General features: G+C 36.2%; 1 long non-coding RNA gene across 1 annotated transcript in view; it reads left to right on the top strand.

The window, feature by feature from the left end:
- The first annotated feature begins 705 nt into the window (after positions 1–705).
- The window catches only part of LOC110678942, a 33,656-nt gene continuing 20,371 nt past the window's right edge, over positions 706–13,990 (top strand). The window contains exon 1 of the long non-coding RNA XR_002502067.1: positions 706–745. This is a non-coding gene — a long non-coding RNA (uncharacterized LOC110678942). The remainder of the gene's footprint in view (positions 746–13,990) is intronic.

Raw genomic sequence — 13,990 nt, 5'->3', positions numbered from 1 at the left:
TTTAACGCAACATTGAGCCTTCGGTTGGGTGCGTTCTGAGATGAGTGTTGCGGAAGCCTTGACTGAAATATAATAGGTGATAGGTGGCAGTAATGGCTAGCAGAATTGAAACTTGAACTTATTTAGAGGACGAAACTTTAAATTAACATGATAATAGGAAACTGAGAGTTTGGTTATCCGGTAGATTTATCTAAGTGTGATTGTTCTGCAGGTTTTTTTTTACAAGCCCGCAATCTATGCCATAAGCATATAACTTTTTTTATATTGACTGTAGCATTGAACGTCAAGGAACTATAAGTTTGTTACAATCGACAGAAAGGAATATGAAAATGGTCTTATAACCGGAAATATACTGAACATGATAAAGTATTAGATAATTTGACTTTGAAAGATGCGTTGGCAATAACAAATATCTTAAGAAATAGATTTATTCCAGAACCATTGCAGGAATTCTTCCATAAATTTTTCCGTGTATTTAAAAAAATCCTTTTCACTAAGGACTTTTTTCAGTACCGAAGTGTATCAAAATCTGTACAGCTAAAAAATAAATCAAATTCCGTTTAGTGCATTAAAAATGTCTCTTGAATTTTGACGCATTATTGGTTTAAAGTTGTAGAATAAGTGTCGTCGTCTCATAGGGTAAATACCATTGCACATCTAGTGTTAGTAACCTATCTTAACCTGTTTTTTTTTTTTCAGTTTACTGATGGTGATCTCAAAATTGAAACCCAGCGGTGCGCTAAAGGTGAGAAAACGATTTTTCCAACAAAATTCAAGATGGTGGCAGAATTCAAAATGGCCGCTAATTTTTTTTTAGCTTCAAATGAAAGTTACATCTTCACTCTATACGATGCCACTAAGTTTGCTCTATGTTTGAAGGGAAATATGAGACATATCACGTGAAGAAATTGCTATGATATATCAAAAAATTGTCCTTTTTGCCAAAACTGTTTAGCAGGCGTACGAAGGGTCCACCAATTCGGGAAAACCGAAACAATCACCCTCTGGTTTAAGCATATACTAGCGATCAGTGACATGAAATAGGAATTCTAACGATGTGTGCCGATGGCCAGGCCGTTTCAGAGAGAACTCATTTGTATTAGATTTACGCCCGGATAAAAACGTATCATTCAGTGAATGGAATAAACCTTTAATGTACAATATAACGTATTGGATACAATACAGCGTATTGTAATTGAATGTCGAAGCAATATTATTCTTGTTTGGATATACAATTCAAAAACAATATAATATATTGTAACAGAACATTGTATTGTTTTTAATTGGTTTTATACCTTACAATTTTGGTCAAATTCCTATTTTCGCGTAAAACAACTGTTGCTTTTTTCTATGTAGCTTTGCTGAAAGTAATAAACAAAACAAGTTCAGAAAGCAAGAAATTTTGGGTGAAAAATATTCAAAAAGTTAAAATAAGTAGTTTTTTAGAAGTCACTTGACATAAGCTGTAACGACGAATGCAACCATGATACAGTTCAATACATGAACATTATATCGTATTGTATCTTCAAAATGTTTGTATGAGAAAATATCTATATTTGTATTGTTACGATACTTAACCACCCATACATTATATTGCAAAAATCTCATATACCATACAGTGAACTGTTCAAAACAATATATTGTACTGTAATTGTATTGTCATTTTACATATACTGTATTGTATTTCCAATATATCGAATGGTACTGTTACAATACGTTATATTGTTTTTGTATTGTATTTTTTATTCGGGCGGTGGCATGGAGACGGATGGAGCTCATATTTGACAACAATATGCAACGTATTGAATTGCTTCTTATGGCAAAGTTTCAGACGATTCAGCCTATTTAAACCCTACATACCCAAAGTCAATCATGGAAAAGCCCAAGTAGCTCTTCGCTCTATAGCGTGCACGGATTTTGATTAGATGTATATCTTTCGAGAATACAAGTTTTTTTTCTGGAATTACTACAGGAAATTTTCAACAGGAGTGCTTCAGAAATTTATCCAGGGCGCCTTATTCAGAAAAAAAACGATGATATTTTGGGCAAGTGTACCAGTTATGGCCATAGTAGTTCCCTATTTGGCCTTACATGAAATTTCGATAACTTTCACATTTCAAATATTTTTGAATGTTTAAACATCAAGATATATCTTGAATCTCACAACTAGAACACACAAAACCTTTCAAAATGTGAAGACATTTCAGTAATCCCGTATAGCGAAATAGGGAACCATTATGTCCATAACTGATACACCTACCCCATAGTAGTTCTTATAGAAATTATCACGAATAATCATTCCAAGGTTCACTTCGAAAATTTCCATGTTTTGTTCCGAGAAGTCTTTTTTATTATTCTTTCATTTTTTTTAGATATGCCAATAATCGGAATACTCTCAGATATAACTCTTACCTAAGAAGATCTTACATGAAATTCTCCTACAAAGTACTGCCAAGAATTAATATTCCTAAAGAAATTTCCACGAATGTCCCTTCTGGGTAAAGTCTCTCTAAACAAAAAAAAAATTAAATTTCTCCAGGGACTCTCCTAGATAGCTTTGTTGGAAACGGATTTATCAAGAAATTTTACAAATGTTTCCTCCAGGCAATCCGAGGGAAATTCCTTCAGAAACTACCCCAGCAATCCTTCAGGTACTCCTCCAGGAATTTCTCCAGGGTATCATCCAGGAATTCCTCCGGATATTCATTTTAGGATCCTCAAGGGATTCCACTAGGAATTCCTGTAATGATTCCTCCAATAAATTCTCTAGGGATTCCTCCAGGAATTTCTTCAGATATTCCTCCAGGGACTCTTCCTGAAATTCAGATGTTTCTCTCTCTTTTTCAGAGCTTTCTCAAGAAATTCTTCTAGGAATTCCCAACAATTTTTTTTCTAGAATTTGCTTCTAAGAATTGCTCCAGGTATTCCTTTTGGATTTTTTAATCATTCCTTCCGGAATTTCTCAATGGATTCTTCCAGGAATTCAGAGATTTCTCCCTCTCCTGCAGTGATTTCTCTATAAATACCTCTAGAGATTCCTTAACGAATTCCCCAAAAAATCTTCTAAGGATTCCTTCAAGGATTGCTTCAAGAAGTCCATTAAGGTTTCGTTCAGGAATTTCTCTTCACGGATTCCTTCTGGAAATTCTCCAATGATTCTTCTAGGGATTGCTCCAAGGATTCCTACAGGGATTTCTCGAGGAATTACTCAAGGGATTTATTCCTTTAGGATTTCTCCAGAAAATCCTCCAAAGATTTCTTCCGAAATAGCTCCAGGAATTCTTCCAGACATTCCTCCAGAGATTCTTCTAAGAATTTAACCATGGTTCCTTTTAGGGCTCCTCAAGAATTTTTTTTTAGGTTTTCCGCCAGGTTTTTCTTCAATGATTCTTCGAGGATTTTTTTATGCATTCATCCAGGAGTTTTATCAGATATTTCTCCAGAGATTTTTCCGAAAATTCCGATATTTATCTCCCTCTACTTCAGTGATTTGTATACAAATTTATCTAAGTATTCCTCGAAGAATTCCCCAAGAAATTATTTCAGAGATCCCTCTGGGAGTTGCTCTAAGAATTCCTTCCAGAATTTATCCAGGAATTCCTTCAGGAGTTCCCTCAAGGTTTCCTCCAGGAATTTATGCAGGGAGCCATTCAGGAATTTTGCAGAGATTTGTACAGAAATTTCATCAATGATTTATCCATGAATTTCCCCAAACAGTCCTGCAAGTATTTCTCAAAGGTATCCTCCAGGAATTTTTCAAGGGTTCCTCTTGACAATTCTCTAATGATCCTGCAAGAATTTCGTCAGGTTTTCCTCAGGGAATTCCTCCAGAGATTCTTCCAGATATCCAAGAATTTCTTCGGAAGTGCTGTTTGGAATTCCTTCAGAGATTTCTCTATTTATCTATGGATTCCTCAATGAGTTTTGAAAGAAATTCTTCTAGAGATTCCTTTTGGAACTGCTCTAGGAATACCACGCGAAATTTCTCCAGATATTATTCCACGAGTTCCTTCTCCTCAAGAAATTCCTTTAACAATTCCTCCAGAGATTTCTCCAAAAATTCCTTCTGGAATTCCTCCAAAAATTCTCCCAGGTATTCCTCCAGGGATTACTCCAAGGATTCATTCAGGAATTTCGTCATATATTTCTCATAGAAATCATTTTCATGCTTTTTCAAGGAGCAAATTTAGAAAACAACTTCCAGGAGTTCGAAACTGAGGAGTGTCCTTCGACAAGGAATTGAAGAAATACCTTCAATTTACACAGGCAATTGATAAGAGAAAACGCAAATTTGAATGAATCCAACCAGATAAAAAAAAATTCGGACACTAGAAAAGGTGATTTACCAAAACCTCTGTGTATGTAACCTCTTTCTTTACGTAAATTCTATTTAGGTTTTACACTCAATTCCTTTCTCCTTCCTTTTTAACTTCTCTCCAATTTATTTCGTATTTCACTACGTGAACTTCCATGAAACTTCTCCGAACCTTTTACACGGCTATTGTCACCAAACTTGTGAAGTATCGTTCTGGTGATCGTTGACCCCGAACCTTAAGGCCGTTGATACATTTTCGTCCATGACGTATTCCGTCTCATCTTGGCCACCCATTTCGTTACCCCATGGCCGCCCATTCATGTGATTTAGCGCAGCCCTGGTGGTGGCTAGCGGCACTACCGTCGTTCTGATATAGGGTGGAACAATGTTGGCTGCATTGGAAGGAGCTTCTAGGATGTTCTACCTTTCTACAAGCGTTTTCTTTCTCCTTCACAAATTAATTACGAAACTATCCACGACAAATCAAACGTGCCGGTTTCAGAGGCACGTTCCTCGCCATTTGGGTGATTTGTGCCATCGCCATATTCGACCTATTTCATGATCTACCCGATGGGAGAGGAAAAAGAAGGGAAAAATGGGAGGAAATAGGAGTGGGGTTCCTAGAAGAGGGAAAATCGCATAAACGAAATGAGAGGATGTAGCTCCATATAACAATGGGTTATAACAGTGCCCTTAAAAGGGCATTGCAAAACGCATGAGCGTAAAGAGAGCCTATAGCTCATTACCTCAGCGGATTAAGAATCCTGAAGAATCAGGTTTTTGAAATCAGTTTCACTTGATAAGTGTTTACCAAGTAATTCTAATCGCAATAGCGTGAAAACATGACAGATACATATCAGGTAATAAGAAGTTCCTCAGTCGGAATCACAACTATCACACACACAAATGAGTCAACACGCTGAATGTTAAAGTTGAGTCGGCAGTGGCCAGTCAAGGTTGTAACCAAGATACTGCAATTCTGTTTTGACAGATTTGTTAAACACTTAGCCACCTTTGGGAATGGCTCAGTAAAATAGAAGAACACGTAATATATTTTGTGCTGAGTTGCCGCCCAAGAATTGCTGAAGCTTAACCCAGCACATAGAAATTGAAATAGCTGCCTGAGGGCCATGCAATGCTCCATTGCGAGCTAATTCATTAGCCAATTCATTCTCAGCAATGGAAGAATAGCCAGGACCCAGACCAGGTTTACAGAGTTCACTGAATTCAGTTACTTAAATTGAGTTCGACGTGTGATAACAAGCTTCGACCCTGAGTTTGCAGAAGCAAGAGCTTTAGAAGCAGCCTGACTATCTGACATATTCCTTTACAAATAGTCAGACGTCCACTCGTCCCGTGAAGCAAGGACAAATGTGTCCCAATTCACCAGAAGTGAAAACATCCAAATCACTAGGATTTCCAATGGGACGGAGTGAATCCATGGAATTTGGTCACATTCACAGTTTGTAGAATATAAAAAAATGCAAAGTCTGCGAATTTACATTATTATGTTCATAGAGATGTTGCGATGATCAGATAATGATTCATCATCTGATACATGCCAATTCATCAACTCGTGACTGATTCTGTTCGAGCAGAGTATTATGACTAACACTTCTTCTCTAGCAGATACCTTGAAGGTTGGGTGATTTCCTATAAGTAATCCAAGATTTGTACTAGGACATATAGGAAGGAATCCCTGTCATGGTAGGGAAAATGGCTTCCTCACACATACAAACAAATTTGCCGGCGATTCACATTTTTTCGCAATATATTTCATTTACCTATAATTAATCACTCCCAAATTGCTAACTGGATATCAGAACACCGTTATGTTACCGTTATTGTAGTTTCAACAACTGCTAACTTTCCAAATTTCACGAACCGTGCTAAATTTCAACACGAGCGACGAACATTCCTTCGTTTGTTTACACCTTCTCACCCGCGAGAAAAGCATACTTTTCGACCAATTATATCATTTTCACTAAACACCGTACTCAGTTTACTTTCATTAATTGTTTATTGATAGGCACCTTCTCGTTTATTTCTGATAAATACAACTTAACGCTCAACGCTCCGTCATCGTAATCATCGTCATCATCGAAACTTCAAAAGCAGTGTTTCTGTCAAAATCTAAAAATTATTCGATGAAAATGTGTTCACTATGTTTCGGTTAGAGAATAGAATACAGTGAACACATTTTCATGTACATTTTCTGGATTTTGAACGAAAAAACTGCTTTTGAAAATTCCGAAATCAATAACGGATCCTGCCCCCTTAAAACTTTACAGATCCGTGGTTAAAACAATCACAACTTTCCAGTTTTTTTATTTTTCTAATTTCAAGTCGGCTGCTCGCTTGCAGTGCTGTCAGGAATGTTGATGTAATGTACGGCATCAAGCAAAATTATTATGTCAGAATTAAAAAGACTGCAACTGATACAGGGATGACTGGCAACGGCTTGTTATTAATTGTTATTTCACTATTACCAACAAATAAAGGAATATTTCTTGTGTACCACTACATTCAAACAGAAAATTACGGATTCAAGGGAGTTTCACCTTAAGCATTCCATCAGACTGGAGCTTCTCAAATTGATATCTGAGCTGCTCCATATGATGTGATGAGTATTAACATCACTGCTCACAATCAGCAGAAAGCCTTTTCACCCATACAACCAAAATGTACATACAACGAATTCACCTGGAGGCTTTGCATGTGCAAAATTTCACGTTTAAAATGTCGCCAAAAGGCCTTCTTCGTACAAAAGTGGAGGCGATATAAGTGCATATATTATGTGATGAATAATAGCATACAATGCGAGTGTATAAATTTTCTACCGAACTAACCTGCGATATTATACGACTTAACTTATAATAACAAATGTCGATTTGACAGCTGCTACGGATTGAATCGACTGACTGTGTACGAGACGAATCAAAATGTACGAATGATCTCAGAAAAAAGCGTTTTATGATAGGAAACTCATCAATCTGACGATTGTACGAGTTATTACGTAAACTAATGCAACTTCTGGTTGTCTGGGCATTCATATATCAACGAAGATCAGTGATTACGCTTGTAGATCTGGAGGCCTGTACTTGTAGAAACCTTTGTAAAGGCTTGATTGGATGTTGAAATCAAAACTTGACAGACCATGTGTTCATGAGCCTATTTGTGTATAAATGTTGTTCATAAACCTTAGAGGTATCATTAGCTACGCTTGTAGATCTAAAGACTTGAACTCAAAGGAGTTTTAGAATAATCTTCAATAGTCGCTTAGCTCGAAACTTAATAAGCCTAACTATATGAACATGTGTGGATATTACCCTAAAAGGCAAAATCCAAGTAGTAGTCGTTGAACTCAAATCTTGGTAGAGAAAAATGTATAAGCCCGTACATATATAATCCGCGTTCATGATCCTCCGAAAAATTGGTAGGCCTTTACTCCCAGAAGTTCTTGTATAGCTTTAACGGCCGTTGTACACAAAAAATGACGAATGTTTCTTAATGAGTATTTGGCAGTGGCGTAGCTAGGGTTTTGGGGGCCCGGTGCGGAGGTAGATTTGGGGGCCCCTCAAATAGAGGTTTGCAAAATATGTCTTATTAGCTTACACATACCTACAAATGTTTGTCAACAACGTTGATTATTAAAAAAACGTGATTTAAAGGTCAAAATATTTTCTGCTAGTAACTGCTAGTACGAGGATTTAGGAATAAAAAAATATATATGAAGCAATTGCTGCTGAAGTTCCTATAAATTTCTGTTTTAAAGGATCTTTGAAGGATAGACGTCTTTATTTAAGAGATTTGCAGCCCGAGGCTGGATCATCTCTTTCGATCTTTGAAGGAATTCTTGGATAACTTTCTGTATGATGTACGGTATTTAGTAGTTTGCTTACGGTTATACCTAGATGAACGCTTTAAAGGCCCGTGTTAAAATATATCAATTCATAGGAAAATAGCTGATGAAACGGCTCTATTTTAGTATTGTGAAAATCATTGAATTTTTCTGTGTTTTTTTATGCGGATCTTGGAGGCAATCAAGATGATGTAATTATTGATATTATTTTATGAAGAATCCCAGCGAAACTCATAGAGATATCTAGAGATAAAATTTTGGAATATGCCTTAAAAAAACATGCAGGAATTCTGCTGAAGTAAAAATATTTTCCTGGAACTCTGTCAAAATTCCTGAAATTTTTGGATTCTTTTTTTTTATTTTTGAGAGATTTCTTATAACAGAATTCTAACAGCTCCCTGGAAAAAATGAGGGACTAAAAATCTAACAGGATTTCCAATTATCTGAGGTATTCAAACTTACTCATACCAGATGGAAAATTTTAAAAAATTTTAAATTTTAAATAAATTTCAGAAAGTATATTTGAAATAAATAAAACAAAGAATCCCTGAAGCTAGTGGTAAAGGAATACTTAGGAAAACCGTGGGATTTCTTGGCCAACGGTACGCCAAGAAATCCTTCTAGTGGTTTTCAGAGGCCTTCTCAGTTTGTGATTAAAACCTTGATAAATTCCTAGAATGATTTCTGTAGGAGTTCTTGAACGATCCTTGAGAAAATCCGGGTATAAATTTTCGGATTTTCTGTGGCAATTTGATTGAAAATACCTTCATGAATTTACAACCATATAGGAAAACCAGATAGATTATTATTACTAGCAATATTGTAGTGTATTTTTTTTTTAATATTAGAAAAGTCCTACTGGCGTTGTTTAGAATATTCTGTACAGTTTCTACATGAAAGCGCTGAAAAAAGTTCCCTGGATTTGTTGCTTGTGTTTATTCCGAAAAAATAAAGAATTTCTGCAAAAATTTCTGGAAAAATTCCAAAATGAATAATTGAAAATATTTTCTCGTTTTTTTCAACGTAATCTTAAAGGAATCTCTGAATACGTTTAATGAAAAAAAAATCCATGGCATAGTTTTGTATAAATTACCAGGAGAAATGTTTTAAGAAGGTGGCCCTGATGAGTTATTCACGGTCATTTGAGAATAAGTTTGGATGATTTTTGGTAGGTATTTTTGGATGATTTAAAAATTAAATCTGAAAAATTTCAATATACATTCAATGTTTAAAATAATAAATTAAATTAAAATTTGTAAACTTTTTGTATTTAATCTGTTTTTACTCAAGTTTGTGCCCTTAAGGTAGGCTTACCAGAAGAATATTTCAGAAAGGAGGACATTTTGCTTCACTGACTCTGAAAAAGGACGACATTTTTGTCATTTGTTCGAAAAGCAATAAACTAAAAAGTTGTTCCTTGAAACTGTGAAAAACCGTGTATCTGCACCGAAAAAAATCTTAGCAGTGGACTCATTTATGACGAAAATCCTTAGCAACAAACCTTAGTGTTCTATTTTCTCTGATACAAAACCTAAGACAACAACAACCTTAAAGAAAAATATTTTGTATTGGGCTTAGAAAAGCAAAGAATTTTGGTCTGTTTTTACCGAATTTAATTTGATTTCATTTAATAGAGCATTTTTTTCCAAAAAATATAATTTTGGTGAATAATTCTGAAAAAATAAATTAAATTGTTTTCCATACGAGAGTTAAAGTTTATTTGTTACATTATATATTTTTTTAAAAGATGAAGAGGGTTTGTGCCTCTGTTGAATAGATATTCATATAATATGACTCAAAATTATTTTTTCTCCTCAGAGTTTAAATAATTGGACCCGTGGTATGCAGTTTTGAATATCACTTTTTAAGATAAAATAAAGGTTGGTTATATGATTGATAAGTTTGTTTTTGAATTCAACCCCAATATAAGATAATTGTAATATACTTAAAATTTGAGTGCAAAAAATGTGTATTGAAAAATCCAAAAGCATTTCAACCCATTAATAAGTCCTCAAACAGCATGGAAAAGGTCGCTCAACATGCACAGCGAGGGGACAATATAGAGTTTTCAAAGGTATACTTTTAAAGGATAATCGAACATTATTTAGATAATTGGTGTCTTATCTAGTATTTCACATTCAATTCTAAACTCGTTAATTTTACCATTGGGTTTAGAAGTGAAAGATCTTTCATCCTTATTCGAAGTGAATAAATACCTAGAGATTCTAACAAATAAATAATTAGAAAACTAATTGATATCAAATTATTTATTCAGTTCAGAGGAGGACATTTTCAACGCAAAGGAGGACGGGAGGATATATGATCAAAAAGGAGGACATGTCCTCCCAAAGGATACCGTCTGGTAAGCCTACCCTAAGGGGGCAGGATCCGTCATTGATTTCGGAATTTTCAAAAGCAGTTTTTTCGTTCAAAATCAACAAAATTATGGTAAATGTGTTTACTGTATTCTTTTCTACAACCGAACCACAGTGAACACATTTTCATCGATTAATTTCGTGTTTTGAACAGAAAAACTGCTTTGGAAGTTTCGATGATCACGATGATTACGATAACGGAGCGTTGAACGTTAATATTTTTTCTCGCCCTCCGTTGTGGTCTAGGATTTAAATGAAAATAAATAGACGACCTAAAGTCGTTGGCTTACTCATTCTACAAAATTCATGCTTTTGAGAATATCTCAAACATTTCTGTCAAATTTCTAAAATGAGTGACAATGAGAATAGCTAATATCGTAAGAAAATATATACAGGTTAAAATTTCACCAATGCTCCAAAATTCTGGAGGCCTACAAACTTGGTTAGATTTGATTGAAAATCAGAATTCATGAAGTATTATATAAATATAAATAATTATGAATCCAAAGCCGTAATTAGACTCAACATCTTCAACATAGGTAGTTCAGCCTACTTAAGTATCTACATCAGGGCCAGTTTAGCTATTAGAAGATTCGGATTTCTCATGCGTGCTATCGATTGAACAACAACAAGAAAAATAACTATACAGGAGGAGATCCCTAAAATGTGTAAAATGTGGGTAGATTAAGGTTGGGCTGTGGGCCCCGGTAGGACCGTGGCTATGGGCCCCACATTTTAGGGGCCCCCAGTCACGGTCCTCCCGGAGCCCTCAACCCACTCTAAAATATTAAAAATATCATGCTTATCATGCTCATTTTTTTTTTTGGATCTTACAAATTGCCAGTTTCTCACAAGCTATGTCGATCTTTTAATGCTATGAGATATCCGTACTGCGATTTTGGGGCCCCTAGAAGCTCGGGGCCCGGTGCGGACCGCACCCACCGCACCTCCCCAGCTACGCTACTGGTATATGGTTATAGATATTGTTCGCGAGATCACTAGTTATACTTGTAGTTCTTAAGACCTGTACTTAAAGAAGCTTTTGTATAACCCTGAATAGTCATTGAACTCAAAACATAGTAAGGCCTGTATAAATACTATTTTAGTTTGCAAAATTTTGAACGGTCACTCGTTACGCTTGTAGATCTGATGACCTACAAGTTTTTCTTTAACAACCTTAAATAGATGTCGAACTCAAATTCTGGTAGGGTGTATTTTTATAAGCTCGTATAGGTGTAAACCTTGTTCCTAATCGTTTGAAGGGTCACTGCTGACCCTTGTATAACTTAAGGCCTATACTTAAAGAGGTTCATGTTCTACCATGGGCGGTCATTGAACTCAAAACAACTTTTCATGAGCCTATATATTTGCAGCTCTTTCGATTTTCCACAAAATGTTCCACTTCAAAAAGTTATATCTGAGGTCCATAAATGACCGATTTGAATGAAATTTTCACAGTTCTTCTGAAATTTCAACATTTTCAGCTTTTTACGCTAGCCTTAAAACATCGAGGGGTGATTCGTTCTTGACGTTTCTTGCCTACAGATATAATGGCAGAATCTTAGTAGGCTGTTATTCAAGTTTATTGATTGAAATGTCATTTTTGTTTTCAATTGAACGGGGTTGGTGGTCTAATAGCTATCGCTTCTGCTTCATAAGCAGAAGGTCATGGGTTCAATCCCAAGCCCGTCCCTTTCCTCGTACTTTGCAGTTGTATCTCTCACTTGCTTCCATCATCCATTCTTAATCTATCACACTCAGACTATTCATTCATAGCAAACGTTAGAACCATTGATGGACAAGAAACCGTTTCCCTAACGCTTCCATTCTTCCATCATTATAGCACGCCTTTCCTAACGCCTGATACATCGGCAGTCTGCTAACCATAAAAGCAAACCTCTCTGCCATGGCTTTCCCTCAATCCATACACTCCCGCATGAACTGGTGTAGATGCAGTCAGACTCCACGGTCTACAGTGGGCCAGTTTAAGTGTCACATCATTTCCTCCCCCTTCCTCACATTGGTCAGCATTCTGACGTACGAATAGAAGATCACCAGCACCATACACTGAGGGTGTCTATTAGTCCCAAGCAGTCATTCGGTTGGTTCCTTGTGTAAGTGCAGCTGATCTGGCTATACCAGGCGTTGCAGAATTCGCTCTCATTTGAGAATGAAGCACGATCAAAGCAAGCAAAGAAAAACATCCCATCTGTTGCGGTCCACGATCGTCATTGTATCGCAAGGTGTAACAAGTCTGATAAATGGAAGCAGCGAGCGAGAGCCCCAACGAGAGAGCGATGATAAAATCCATTTTTCTCGCTTGTTTACCGTTGGGGATAGGTGTTTTTCTTTACTGGCACGATAAACAATCCACGAACTTCCAATAACAACAGTGTCCCCCAGGCTTGGAGCATGTTTAGAGGGGTTTTATCATGCACTACTATCCCCCCAATCTGATCAAACTTGTAGCAGTATACGATAAACAGTCTCTCATAATGTGCAGCATGTTATGATAGTTACAGAGAGCGATACGTGAGAGATTCTCTCAATTTTCTTAGGATTCAATCCCTGGGCTATACTGGAGTAGCATACACGAGCGGCCGCTCAAGCTGAAGCTGAAATGTCATTTTTATTTTTCAATTACCTGTGGACAGAATCTCTTTGTTTTCCAAATCTTATATTACTATTATTTTAGCATGACTTATAATATTAGGTACCAAAATTCAAAATTCGGTACTGCGGACGGTTTGTGGTTGACATCTAGGGCTTAAAATCACAAGAAAAATGCATCGTGATTTGGCAATATTCATAATCCAGAAAATGTCAATAGGGTAATTCGCTAATTGTTGAACGGTCAAAATGCTCGCTAACTGTTGAACACACCATAAGGAATACACGGGCTGTTCAACAATAGTCGACGTTTTTAGCCGTTCAACATAAGGCGAATTGCCCTATTATCATTTCAGTGGAAACACAAAATTTTCGGGGTGGCTTCTTATTGCTTTAGAGTTTTAGACGATACTGCCCATATCTTGCTATAGACACTTTAGCCTAATATCCCTAGCGGCCAATATGATAATGAGTTATATTTTCCAGGATATAAGTTTTCGCCTTTCCTTAAACTCCTTCCTCATATGGCATATGGCGCTACTTATGGCATTTTTCAGAGAGCTTTTTGAATACTTATTTTATTATTTTAAATGTTTGAACCACGGCGTTATGTGCTGGATTCAGGCTGTTTACACGGTAATGCTTCTGAAGAAAATTGAACGAAAATAAATTCGTCTGTTGGACTATTTGTTTATCCGAATCAGTAGTCCGTAAATTTCAACAAGATGAATTGCTTGGGATTAAGGAACGAAGCTCTAATTCAAATATTACTGAGATCTAATCATATATGTTATAGAGTAGGCAGAAAATGTCATGCGGGGATGATTC

Source organism: Aedes aegypti, chromosome 3, assembly GCF_002204515.2.
Source record: "Aedes aegypti strain LVP_AGWG chromosome 3, AaegL5.0 Primary Assembly, whole genome shotgun sequence".
NCBI classification, from domain to species: domain Eukaryota; kingdom Metazoa; phylum Arthropoda; class Insecta; order Diptera; family Culicidae; genus Aedes; species Aedes aegypti.
The sequence above is the reverse complement of the archived record's forward strand: the minus strand, read 5'-3'. Positions and strand labels throughout refer to the sequence as shown.